Below are 12,635 nucleotides of genomic sequence, written 5' to 3'. Positions count from 1 at the left end.
TTACTATAGTTTCCTCTGGCTTCCATTATAAATTATCACAAACTGGGGGGCTTAACATAATAGAAATGTGTCTATTAGCCACTTCTAGCCACTGTTTTGGTGGCTAGAAGTCTGAAATTGAGGAGTCGCCAGGGCCACACTCCTTCTAGAGGCTCTAGGGAAAATTTTTCCTTGCCTCTTCCAGCTTCTGGTGGCTATTAGTATTCTTTGGCTCCCTAGACTTGTGACCACATCTTTTCAATCTCTGCCTCCATCTCCACATTGCCTTCTCCCTTGTATCTATCAAATCTTCCCTGTGTGTCTCTTATAAGGACACTTGTCATTAGATTTAGGGCCCACCAAGATAATCTAGATGATCTCTTCAAAGTCCTTGATTAGATTTCCAAAGATCCTTTTTTCAAGTAAGATAATGTTAGCTACTTCTGGGGGTTAGGATGTAGACATATCTCTTGGGAGGCTATCATTCAACCTACCACTCTCCCCTAGTTCTTGACATTTTTATTTAGTCTGAGTGAGCAAGAAGACAAAAGACCATGTCATGTATCTTAAGAGTTTTACACTTGCATAAAGATTTTTCATTTTTCGTTACCCCCCTCCCTCCATTTTTCCCTTTTTCATTTTAGTTAAAAGCCAGGAACTTTCCATCTTTGTCTATTTGTTTAGTTGTAGCTGGTGATGGGAGAGGGATGGGAAAGCTGTTTAGGTAAAAGTGAAAGATATTCAATGAAGTATATAAGCACAGCCAAATATGAAATAGCATCTTATTGGAAATTCAATTATAAAGCCAGCCTATAAAGCAAATATTACATGTTATCAAATTCACATTTTTAAACACTAGATCACATTCTGAAGAGGAAGTTGTGATTGACAGAGTGAACAGCAGACTCGCATCTTCCACCTCTATTTCCCTGGGGGATATAAAGTAAAATAGTGGGCAAAGATGCCCAAATTATTCAAATTGTGTTTGTCCTTCCTTCTTATTTCTTGGCTGAGAGCATTTTGTTGAGTTTGTGTCAGTAAATACTTTGTAATGGAACTCCTTTATATATTGCTACGGATTGAATTGTGTCCTCCCTAAAATCATATGTTGATGTTCTTCTAACCCCTGATACTTCAGAATATGGCCTTATTTGGAAATAGGGTCATTGCAGATAAAATTGGTTAAGATAAAGTTATATTGGAGTAGCCTGGACCCCTAATCCAACATTCTTATAAAAAGAATGCCATGTGGAGAGAAAGGGACACAAATGGAAGACACTGTGAAGGCACAAGGAGAACCCCATTTATAAGGAATGCAAAATATTCCTAGAAAGCCACTAGAAGTTAGGAGGACAGCATGGAACAGATTACTTCCTCACAGCCCTCAGAAGGAGCCAACCCTTCTGACACCTTCATCTTGGACTTCTAGCCTACAGAGACAATACTGTGAGACAATAAATTCCTATAGTTTGAAGCACCCAATTTGTGGTACTTTGTTACAGCAGTCTTAACAAACTAATATATATATGTTTAGATGCCAGTTGATGGCAGAGAATAAATGTCACAGGAATTCATTTAAAAAAATCCTCTGAGGACAAGAACAACCACTGAAAGTTTCACAGAACAAATAGGACTTGGAACTGAACTTTGAAACAACTAGAACCTGGATGCATAAAGAAGAGGGAGAAAGAGATTTGTGGAGAGAAAAGGAGGAAAGGAGATAACATGATGAGAAAGATATTGATGGGGAAGCATGATTGCTTCAGTAATAACAAAGGCAGCAATATTATGGGGACAGGGATGAGCAGAGTGACATAGATGACAAGATTAGAAATGAAAAGCGACATCAGATTACTAAAGAACTCAGCAAATGTTAGATTTTAGTGCTTGAATTTTATCCACTATGTAATGGAGAATTACGGAACGTTTTTAAACTGGAAAATCACACAACAAAATTAGTTTTAGAAAAATTATTTTGGGTGGTAGAGGATGGAATGGTAAATGGTGCAGAAAACAATGTTATGTAGGACAAGAGTTAGAAGATTACTTTAATTATAAGATAAAGATCTGAGGGAAATATGAGAAATATTACAAAGGAGAAATGGGTGGGGTGTAGTGAGGGACCAGCCTTTGAGTGAAAGAGTGGAAAGAATCCAGGTAACTGTCAAGATTTTGAGCTTCAGAGACTAAACGATGTTTCTGCACAGACTCTGAGATGGTATAATCAGGAAGCCATTTTGAGGTGTGCTGGAGCAGAGAAGAAACAAGGGGCAAATAATAAATTTAGTCTGTGATATAAGGGGCTTGAGGTGATATTACAAAAATGCCAAAGTGTAACATAACAAGTAAGATATTTGGTCTTTGTCTCTGGTTCCTGGCACAGAGCTCCTAAATCCTTGGAATTTCCTCATGATAAGGGTGGTAGAAGGGTCTTTTTTCCTAATGAGGCAATTCTCAGCAGAGCCCTAGATAGCTTCAAAATGAGGGTTAATCACCAGAAAGATCAAGCCTTGATTAGAAGCTTGGAACTTTCAGCCCAATCCTCCAATCTCTAGACAGGAGACAGAGATTGAGTTCATCACCAATGGCCAATGATTTAATCAATCATGCTATGTATTTGAACCTCCATTTAAAAAAAAAAAAAAACAACTAAATGGCAGGATTGGGGGAGCTTCTAGGTTGGTTGACACATTGAGGAGCTGGGAGGGTGGCGCAGCTGGAGAGGGCATGGAAACTCCACATTTGCTCTATGCATCTCTTCCATTGGGCTTGCATCTTTTGTAATAAACAGGTAACAGTAAGTAAGGTCCCTTCCTGAGTTCTGTGAGCCATTCTAGTAAATTATTGTATCTGGGAGAGGGTCATGGGAATCTCCAATTTATAGCCAGTCAATCAGAGGCCTGGGGCTTGTGACTGACCTCTGAAGTGGGAGGCAGTCTTGTGATAACCCATGTCATTTTCACTAACTCTGGGTAATTAGTGTCAGAATTGAATTGCATTCTGGACCAGCTGATGTTCAGAGAGTTGGAAAAGCAGTTTTGTAAAAGATACCATGTATTTGGTGTCAGGAGGGAAAAAACCCTCTCATAGGGTGTCAGAAGTGTTGTGAGTAAAAACAACTCACCAGAAAACAGCTGGGAGTCTGTAGGTAATGTGTAGGAGAAACTTAGAGATAAATTAGCTTCCTTTCTCAGCATTTTCAAAACATTCTGTCTATCTGGACGTTACTGACCCTACTGTAGTTACTGATTATCTTGTTTCCCCCCTTTAGACTGTGAGCTCCTTATAGTACACAAAAGACTAATTGGTGCTCTTAGTACCTAAAACCTAAGCAGAGTGTCTGGAGCTCAATAAAAGATCAAAAAGTGTGAACTGAATCCAATTGAATTGAATGGAGCTGAACTGAATTGAATAAACTAGGCCTTCTGACACCAAGTCTAGTTAGTGTAGCACAGTTACCTCCCTTCAGTGACTAGCCCAGAGATAGGACTAAAAATGTCAATATTACTACCAGTTAATTTAGGTCCTTTTATTTAGGCAGTAGGGACTCGATTTCTCTGTTGCCCCAGGTGTATGGTTTGGCTGGCAACCTGATCATTACTGGCAGATAAGGATAATGATTATGATAGTTCCAGTCTGTCTGGAGCCTTGCAGTGGAGCCTCTGTACTGAGTTGGCTACAAAAGGCACTCAAGCTATGTAAATGATCAGATGTTATGGAAGCTTTCTTTAGTAGCAGAGACACTAAAAAATAATTCTCAAGAAAGGGTTATTTTTAAAAGCACAATGCTGAAGCATCTTGATGATGTAGCAGTATATTTTGTGTGTCTACAAAGACATCAGAAATTTTCATTTCATAATGCTAGTGCAAGGAATACACCTTTTTAAATCACCTTTTTGAGTCAGTAAAAATAGGGATACGAGTAGGAGCTCTACATGAATGAAAAATTGATAAATACTAATATATTTTAAAAAGCCTTCTACATGTCAAAAATTCTATGGTCAAAAGAGAAAGGATAAGCTGGGGAAAACATTTGCAATTATTACCATAGACCTAATACACAAAGAGCTCCCATAAATTCACAATGAAGTGACTATCAAATAATAGAATGTATTAAGAAAATAATTTTTAAATGGACAAAGTTATGAAAATACAATTCATCAAATGTTTCCTTACCATATGAAGAGAGACTCAAACTCACTGAAAGAGGCATGTAAATTAAAACTAACAGAGGTGTTAGTTTTAATTTAATTTCAGGATGAGTAAGTAGCCAAATGAAAGGTGGAGAAAGACAATAAGTGTAGATACTAAAAACCGATAATAGCCAGTGTGTACTGAATGCTTGTTAGGTTCTGTTTTAAGTGCTGCTTTATAGGTACTATTTCCATTAATCACCATAATAACCCTATGAAGTAGGAAGTATTGGCATCCCCATTTTACAGATGGGATTAAGTAATTTATGAGAAGTTACAGGTAAGTGATAAAGAGAACCTTGACTTCAACTCTGGAAGTTAAAACAAGTCTGAATTAGGCAGACTGCCAAGGAAGGGGACTCTACAGGACAATAGCCAATAAAGAGAATATTCACATGATGATCAATTAAACTTTGTGGAGACATAGAGTTGCCACAAACATCAATTAGACCAACTTTCCACATAAAACACAGACTTCCTGTGCTACCTCTTCAACAGATGGCCACCCCAGCTGCTTCTGACCTTACAATGACAAGAGAACTTAAATATTCTTCAAAGCAGCTCATTGCATTGCTGAATTCTTTGCTAGAAAAAATTTTCTTTATATGAAGCTAAAATCTGCCTCTCCTTGACTGTGAACAACTTGTTCCAAGCAATAGAAAGAATGTGAGTTTTTCCTTATACATGTCATGACCCTTTCAGAAATACCCCAGGTCCTTCAACCTTTGCTCACAGGATCATCTCCAAGCCCTTCATCTCACTTATCTGGCTACTTTCTTTGGAGTAGAAACACTCTAGTTTCTAAATTTTCGTGTTGAAATTTAAGAAGTGATCGCATAAGATTACGGCTAAGCACTAGGATATATTTATTTTCTTTGAAATATCTGCGTAGCACATGCAATGTATATGAACAGTTCATTAACCTTTTTTGCAACCGAGTCACACATTCTCCAGTGAAGAAGTATAGTATCCTGAATGCAAATACGAGGTTCCTGGAGCAGATATTAGAGTTATTACTTATATCAGTAACTACCAGTTTTCTTGCGCAACACCATGATATGATGAGATGGTATGATATATTGACATGATGAGAACCAAATGTCACCCTACATGTACAGGATTCTGTGCTGCAAGAGGAACAACACCCCCCCCCTTCCCCCAACCTCCACCTCCAGAAATTAAGAGTCTGGGCGTTTACATATGAAAGGACAGCTCTCTCCCTTCCCCTCTAGAGAAAGGGAGAGAAACCTGCAGCGCGCGGTACGCTAATTTTCCCAGGGAAAAGAAAGGAAAGGTCCTGAGGTCCTACCTTGTGGAATGTAAATAAATGTCATGGGAGGAAGACAAGGAAAGCCAGTCCTGGTTTACAGCTCCTGGAATGTCACCTTGGTTCCAGGTTTTGTCTCTCTTTGAAACGTAAAAACATACCTCCAGGGAAGTAAATCTTTCCAGAGTTCTTTCACTATTTGTTCAGTCATAGTTAATTTAACTCCCAAGTTAAATCAGATTCCAGTAAAATTGGCTCAAAAACTCAACTGCAGAGACAGAAAAATACTCACTGTTGACTTGGGCTTGATCCAAATCTTTTTCCTAGGCTCAGACTGTCACACGTGAACTCAATTTCGCTTGTTCTCTCCCTGACACACTCCTCCTTCTCTCCCTCTCTCTTCTCTCTCTCTCTCTCTCTCTCTCTCTCTCTCTCTCTCTCTCCTCTCTCTCTCTCTCTCTCTCTCTCTCTCCCACTCTCTCCCTCTCTCCCTCTCTCCTCTCTCACACTCTCTCCCTCTCTCCCTCTCTCCTCTCCCGCTCTCTCTCTCTCCTCTCTCCTCTCTCCCTCTCATAAACAAATATAAAACTCTCCTCTCCCTCCCTCTCTCTCTCTCTCTCTCCCACTCTCCCTCTTTCCTCTCTCACTTTATTTCCCTCTCCTTTTCCCTCTCCCTCTTCTCTCCCTCTCTTTCTCCCTCCCTTTCCTCTCCTTTTCTCTTCTCTTTTCTTTTTCTCTTCTATCACAGGTTGCAGCAACTCAGCCAGAGTATCTGTCAGCATGCATTTACCTGCAAGTATCAGAAGGCCTGGGTAATAATTGGTTAAGTAATAAAAGCATTTTGTGGTCTCACTTGACAAAATAGCTGGCAGTCACAGGTCCTAATTTGGCTTGCAATTCAATGGTGCCACTGAGGACCTGACCAATTTTTGTCCTTCTACACTTTCTCCTCAGTGGGGGGCTTTTGTCCTAGAACCTTTTGCCCCATGGTCATAGAATGGCCGTCACAACTCTAAGAAACAAGTCTGCATGCAGTAGCACCCAAAGTAAGAAGTTAAGGCTGGGGACAAAGTTGCATGACAAAAAAAAAAAAAAAAAAAAAAGGTTTTGCCTCATAGGCTTCTTTTTCATCAGGGAGAAAAATTTCTCCCAGAATCCCTTAGAATTCTTTTTAATGGCCAGAACTGGATGCCATGGCCACCTCTAGAGCAGTCACTGGCCAAAAAAGGCCTGAATCAGCTATGATTTATGTCCAAACCAAATTCTATTAACAAGTATAAACATTAAAATTGATCCAAGAATTTTTGGAGAGCTTCTCCCTTCACCTTAAATCAAAAAGTTTAAAGAGCCTGCCTAATGTGTATCCCTTAAGCAAAGGAGAGGATCCTGTTAATGGGCGTTATATCTTAAAGTTTGTTTGTTATATCCTTTCCACAACCAGGTATGAGCCTCATGTGAGAGAAGATCTTGGTTCCTGTACCAGATCCTGTGGTTGGGTCTGGTGGCATCTACTCCAGGCTCCTGAAGTGCCTTCCTGTAGAAGAGGCTGTAGAGCTAAGCATTGTTTCATGGATTCAGTTCAGCTGAAGTTCTACTGTCATTCGCTCTCATGTGAGACTCTCATTAAGAACTGGGTGAAGGAGAGGGAGGGGCAGGATGTCAGGCATCCTTTGGTGGGTGGGTAGTGGCAGCGGTAACATCGAGAACATCCTGTAGCATTAGTGGAAGCTCTGACTACAAAGGAGCTGTGACCCTGGGAGCAGGACCTGTTTCTAGAAGCCTTGCCTAGAGCCTGTTCTTCTAGCCCTTCCAAACAATTTTGTAAGCCTCCTACAACCTAGTTGTCAGTGCCTTTTTATTTAAACCTGCAACTAAACCCTAACAGAAAAGGGTCCTATCTAGGAAAGCCTCCAGGGAAAACAAGGAGTCTTCTGCAGAGGAGCTGGAGATTGTGCTAGCTGCAGGGGTGAAGGAAGTAGTGACAGATCCCTGGAAACAGAGATGCATTTACTCTTGTCAAGTGAGCTGCAGATGAGAGACCCTCAGGGAAGGGAGGACTGGTTCCCAAACACCCATAACTAAAAAGGGAGTCAGGTTTAAACATTCGGCAGGGCCAGAGAGCAGGTGCTGATTCACAGCAACACTATTCAAGACAGAACTTTCCTGCCGCTTTCCCTCCTTGCCCTCCATTAACAATTTGGGTAGAGGAGGAACTGAAGTTGGGAATGGGAAAAGAGGAAAGCAGTGACCACTTCCCTTTTCCTCTGCATGCAGCAGGCCCAAGCTAGGGAACGTGAGAGCTTTAACCATTAAGCCACATTTAAAATTTTGGTTATGACAATGAATTAGAAATTTTAATTACTGACCAAGGACTTATTCTACTCACAGAGACCAAAAAAGTCATGGGTCTGCCTGAGTTATCATCCAGAGGCAAAGGGAAGAACTGGATGCGAGGAAATAAAATTTATGTTTTGAGCCGTTCTGAGTAAACCACACTTACTATCTAATCCTTGAACATCTTTGGCCTCTTTTTTTGCCCCTCAAAGTGGAGGAAGAGCATCCAAAAGAGGAAGATTCTGATGGACAGAACCTGCTTCACCTCACTCTTCCTAACTCACCCAAATTGGATGATAACAGACAGAACTTTCAGGAATATCCTCCACAGAGACTTAAAAGCTCAAAGAGATGGGGCAGGTGTATAAAAATGTTCGAGAAGAGTAGGAGAAATCAATGGATGCCAAATTTGTAATGGGATATTATGAGAAGTTGGTGATATTTTGATAAATACCCTTAATTTTCTAGTTGACAAAACGCAAAGTCAAAATCAACCATGCTCCCTCACCCCATCCCTCTGCGAAAGTGAGCAGGTTGCACTGGGAAGACAGAATCCTGGGCTGGGTGCTCCATGGGTCTGATCCAATACAGCAATTACTTCTGTGTAGAGCTCCCATAGCACCCTAGGCTTCTTTTCATGGCATTTAATTTGCTGTATTGTAATTGATTTTTAAATTTATTTAGCAGCATTGTGAATTTAACTCACACCAAATCCCAGAAGTATGGAGAAATTATAGTTCCTTTGTTAACTCATCCAGCCTTCTTCTTCAGTCCCCACCTGCTGGTAGAGAGTGAAAACAATTAACATTTAAATCCTTCCTGGTTTAAACTTCATCTGATCCAATAATTTCAACAGTCCCTTTAGGCGATGTTAATCTGTCTAGGAAAATAAAAGCTTAGTCTGTCAGATCTCTTATTTTTTCAGCTCTCAGATGTTAACTGGCTATATGTGGGGAGGTGTGGGGTTGTCTGACCATGTGACCTAGGGGAAGACTGTCATTCTTCTGTGAGAACCTCTTCTACTCTTGTTTACCTGGTTGTTCTTAGCATTGCTGGCATTGCAGTTGAAGCCTGTGGCTGCTATGATGCATGAATTTCTCTCTCTCTCTCTCCCCACCTTCCAGCATTACATACTCCTCTGATGGCTCTCTCTGACTTAGTTGGCCTCCCCTGGGCTCCTCCCAGCATTACATACTCCTCTGACTTCTGGTTGTGACTCTCATTTCCTTCTGGCCCATCTTGCAGTCCCTCACCCACCTCACCAGCACCGTGGATTCTCAGTCTGATTCTCAGCCAGTCTTGGTCACAAGGGCCTCATGAGGTAAGTATAGGTGACTCTAAAGTTAAACCTCATGACTTCCCTTCATCTGGGCATGCTGGCCCCACTAGGGTTGAGATGAGGCAGCCTGCAATGAGTCCTCTTCTTAGAGTCTCAAATGGGGAGTTGGGAAGAAGAAACGCTTTCTGCCCTTGGTATCTCCCCCTGTCACCTGACACACAGTCAAGACATGTCAGACTACCCCTCTTCTCTCTTGCTCTCTCCTTCCCACAATCCTGAAGGGACGGGGAGAGAAACGGCTTCTCTCCCTGTTTCCTAGGTAACACACCTTCTTTCCACTACAGTGCAGTTAGACCGCCTCTGTGGGGTATCTTCACCCTAGGAGAGAACTCTCTGAACCAGGTCATCCAGGCTTGGTTTCTAATTGGTGGGAGATGAAAGCAAATAAAAGAATTTAGAAAATCCCCTCCTGATTCAATAGCCTGGTATTTGAGGCTATTTGACTGCGCAATCTTATTTTTAAGGTCAGAAGCTGAATGTTAATTTTATCTCTCTCTTTCTGTTATGAGTAAATTGCTTAGAACAGTGCCTTGCACCCAGTAAACAATCAATGTTCTCTTTCTGCCACAATCTCTTAATTCTTCTCTGAGACTGGTTGGGGTCTTGGGCCAACTAGGTAAAATATGTGCTAAGAAAAGCAAAAGAGAAAAATTATATTAATAATTTCTAAGATATTAACTTTATTAACATTTACATTTTACCATATTTCAAAATTATCAACTAGTAAATGCTTGTAGAGGAATTCAAACAATATGGAATTATCAAGATTACTAAGTGAAAGTCTCATTTAACTTCTAATATTTTCCCTGTCCTGGTCCCCATTCTACTCTTTTGCCTAAGATAATAATGACCATAAGCATTTTATGGTTGGATTTCCTACTTATTCATCTCCCGCATAACGCTATGAGCTTTTTGAGATGGTTTCTGTAGTCCCACAGGCCATCGGTAAATGTTTGCTGACTGAGTAATTGATTGAATAATGAATAATCAAATAATATAGAACGAATGAAATAACTTTAAGAAAAAATTACTATAATATAAGTTTATTAGATGTTACTTAGTTTTGAGTTTTCTTGATAGAATTACATCTGGTTAAAATAGAGCAGAGATTAATTATGAGGCCTCATTTTCCTAGGCTCTGGAGATAGAGAGGTGAATCAGAGGCAGGATCTATGCTCTCAAAGAGCTTATCTTCTAGTGGCGAGTGTAGGTGGGAGACAGAAAATAAATGAGTAAAAAAATAAGTAAATAATTTAACTACAGATTATTATAGGTGATATGAAGAAATGAGATGGGGTAATGTGAGAGCATAATGGGAGGCAGGAAGCTACTTTACACTGGGTAATCAGGAGAGACCTCTCTGAGGAGTAGCATATGAGCTGAGACTTGAATGACAAGGAAGCAGATCTGGAGTCAGAATATTTCAGAGAAAAGAAATGAATTTAATTTAGTGGGTTCATGGGACAGGAAAAAGGCAAGTGTGTACAGCAAATGAGGGTGAGAGGTAAGAGATGAGTTCAGAGAAGTAGCTGGTGATATCTAGGCTGCATAGGGCCCCATGGGCCATGCATATTAAGGAAGCGAAATTTTTCTAAGAGCAACAAGGAGCTGTTGAAAGAATTTTCTAAAGATACTGTACCAATGAATATCCCATTCACATGCTATTCTTATAAAGTGACTGAAACTCTCTCATTGAGAAATGAGGTCTATGTTCCCTTAATTTGAGTTTAGGCATGGGGCTTGTCACTTCTCTGACCAATAAAGTGTGGCCGAAGTGAAGCTATAGGACTTGTAGGTAGGGAGGGATAAGGGTTAAAGAAGTACAAATTAGTAGTTGATAGATAGTCACAGGGGTGGGAGCTTGGCATAGGGAATACAGTTAGCATTAATGTATTGGCTAGGTAGAGAGCCAGAGGAGAGAAAGAGCAATTAGGGGGATCATTTTATAAACTATATAATTTCTAACCAATGTACCATATACTTGAAACTAATAAAATACAATTAAAAAAAAGAATTCACACTTAAAAAAAAAAGAAGAATGCAGTCTCTCTTCTCCCTTCCCACCTCCCTTCCTCTTTCCTTTCTTGTGATACCTAGCCACCATCATGCGACATAGTCCAAACTAGTCTTCACAGAGAGACTCTTTGGAATGGCCTGTGTGGAGAGGTGCAAAAGCTTCCAACAGCCAGCCATGGGGCAAAATGTGTCTTCAGGTGATTCCAGCCCAGGCTCTGAGTGCACCAGCTAAGCTTCTAGACATCATGGAGCAGGGACAAGCCATCTTTGCTATGCCTGGTCTTAATTCCTGACCCACAAAATTTGTGAGCATAAAAAAATGGTTGTTTTTCCCCACTACAGTTTGGGGTCATTTGCTATATAGCAAGTATAGTAACTGAGACAAAAGGGCACAAACAAGAAAGTTTGTGTGATCTATTTATATTTTAAAATGTCATTTATGCTCTTGTGAGAAGAATAGATTATATAGAGTAGAAGAAAAAAGACTTATGAAGACTCCCTAATATGTCCCAATTAGAATCAGTTATTCCTTCTTATACATATATCTAGCAACTCTCCTATAAATGTATTATATTTATCGGCCTACATCTCCGTCAAGGAGCTTAGAGTTTAGTAGATAGTTTTTCTTTCTAGGAAAGCTATAATAGATCTTTAAAAATCCTGAAAGATTTCCTAATGAAAATAAATCATTAAAATAGTTGCCTTCTTAGCCTTGTTTGGCTATATATCAAAGGAACAGAAGCTTTATGAATTGGGAAAGGCATCAAATTAATAAACATTAATTTATTAATCTTCTGGTAATACTTTGGATTATCTGAGTGAAGACATTATACTCATTGTGCCTCTCTTATTTGTAATAGTGATAATAATGCTCATCTCGCAGGGTTACTAAAGGCTAATGAAATAACATTAGCAAGTTATTGAAGACTTTGTGGATAACAGCTTCTCAAAGATCTTGATGAGGCTCCCCCTATCCTGAGAAAATGTGTGCACATGTGGTGGAGGGTAAAGTGGGTGGTGAGGAATGGATCCTTTTTGGGTATCATCATTTTCTTGGACAAAGGATGTTGTTCCATTTCACCCATTCACCCTAAAGAGTCAAGTTCGACTTTTCAACTATTGCCAAGAAACATGATTTGTTCACTTCTTTAAAAAATTGAGTGTTTATTAGCACTGTGCTAAACATTTTACAAACATTATCTGATTTAATCCTTACAACACACTTATGAGAGGAGTACTACTACTTCCATTTTACAGATAAGCATACTTAAGCACAAAGCAGCTAACTTACTACAACAAATCTAAGATTTGAGGCCAGTTCTGACTTCAGAGTCTGAGCTCTTAGCTCAAGGCTATACTGCTATTGATCTTCATGGATGCTGCAGTAACTCAATCATGTCCCATTTCCTTTATAAAGTCTTCCTTGACTTTATCAGACCACAGATACATCTAACTCTTCTGAGCTATTATAGCATTTACTATCTGTGTCATTCACTTAGCATCTATC

Source organism: Pteropus medius, unplaced genomic scaffold (assembly GCF_902729225.1).
Source record: "Pteropus medius unplaced genomic scaffold, Ma_sr-lr_union100, whole genome shotgun sequence".
Classification (NCBI taxonomy): Eukaryota; Metazoa; Chordata; class Mammalia; order Chiroptera; family Pteropodidae; genus Pteropus; species Pteropus medius.
The sequence above is the reverse complement of the archived record's forward strand: the minus strand, read 5'-3'. Positions refer to the sequence as shown.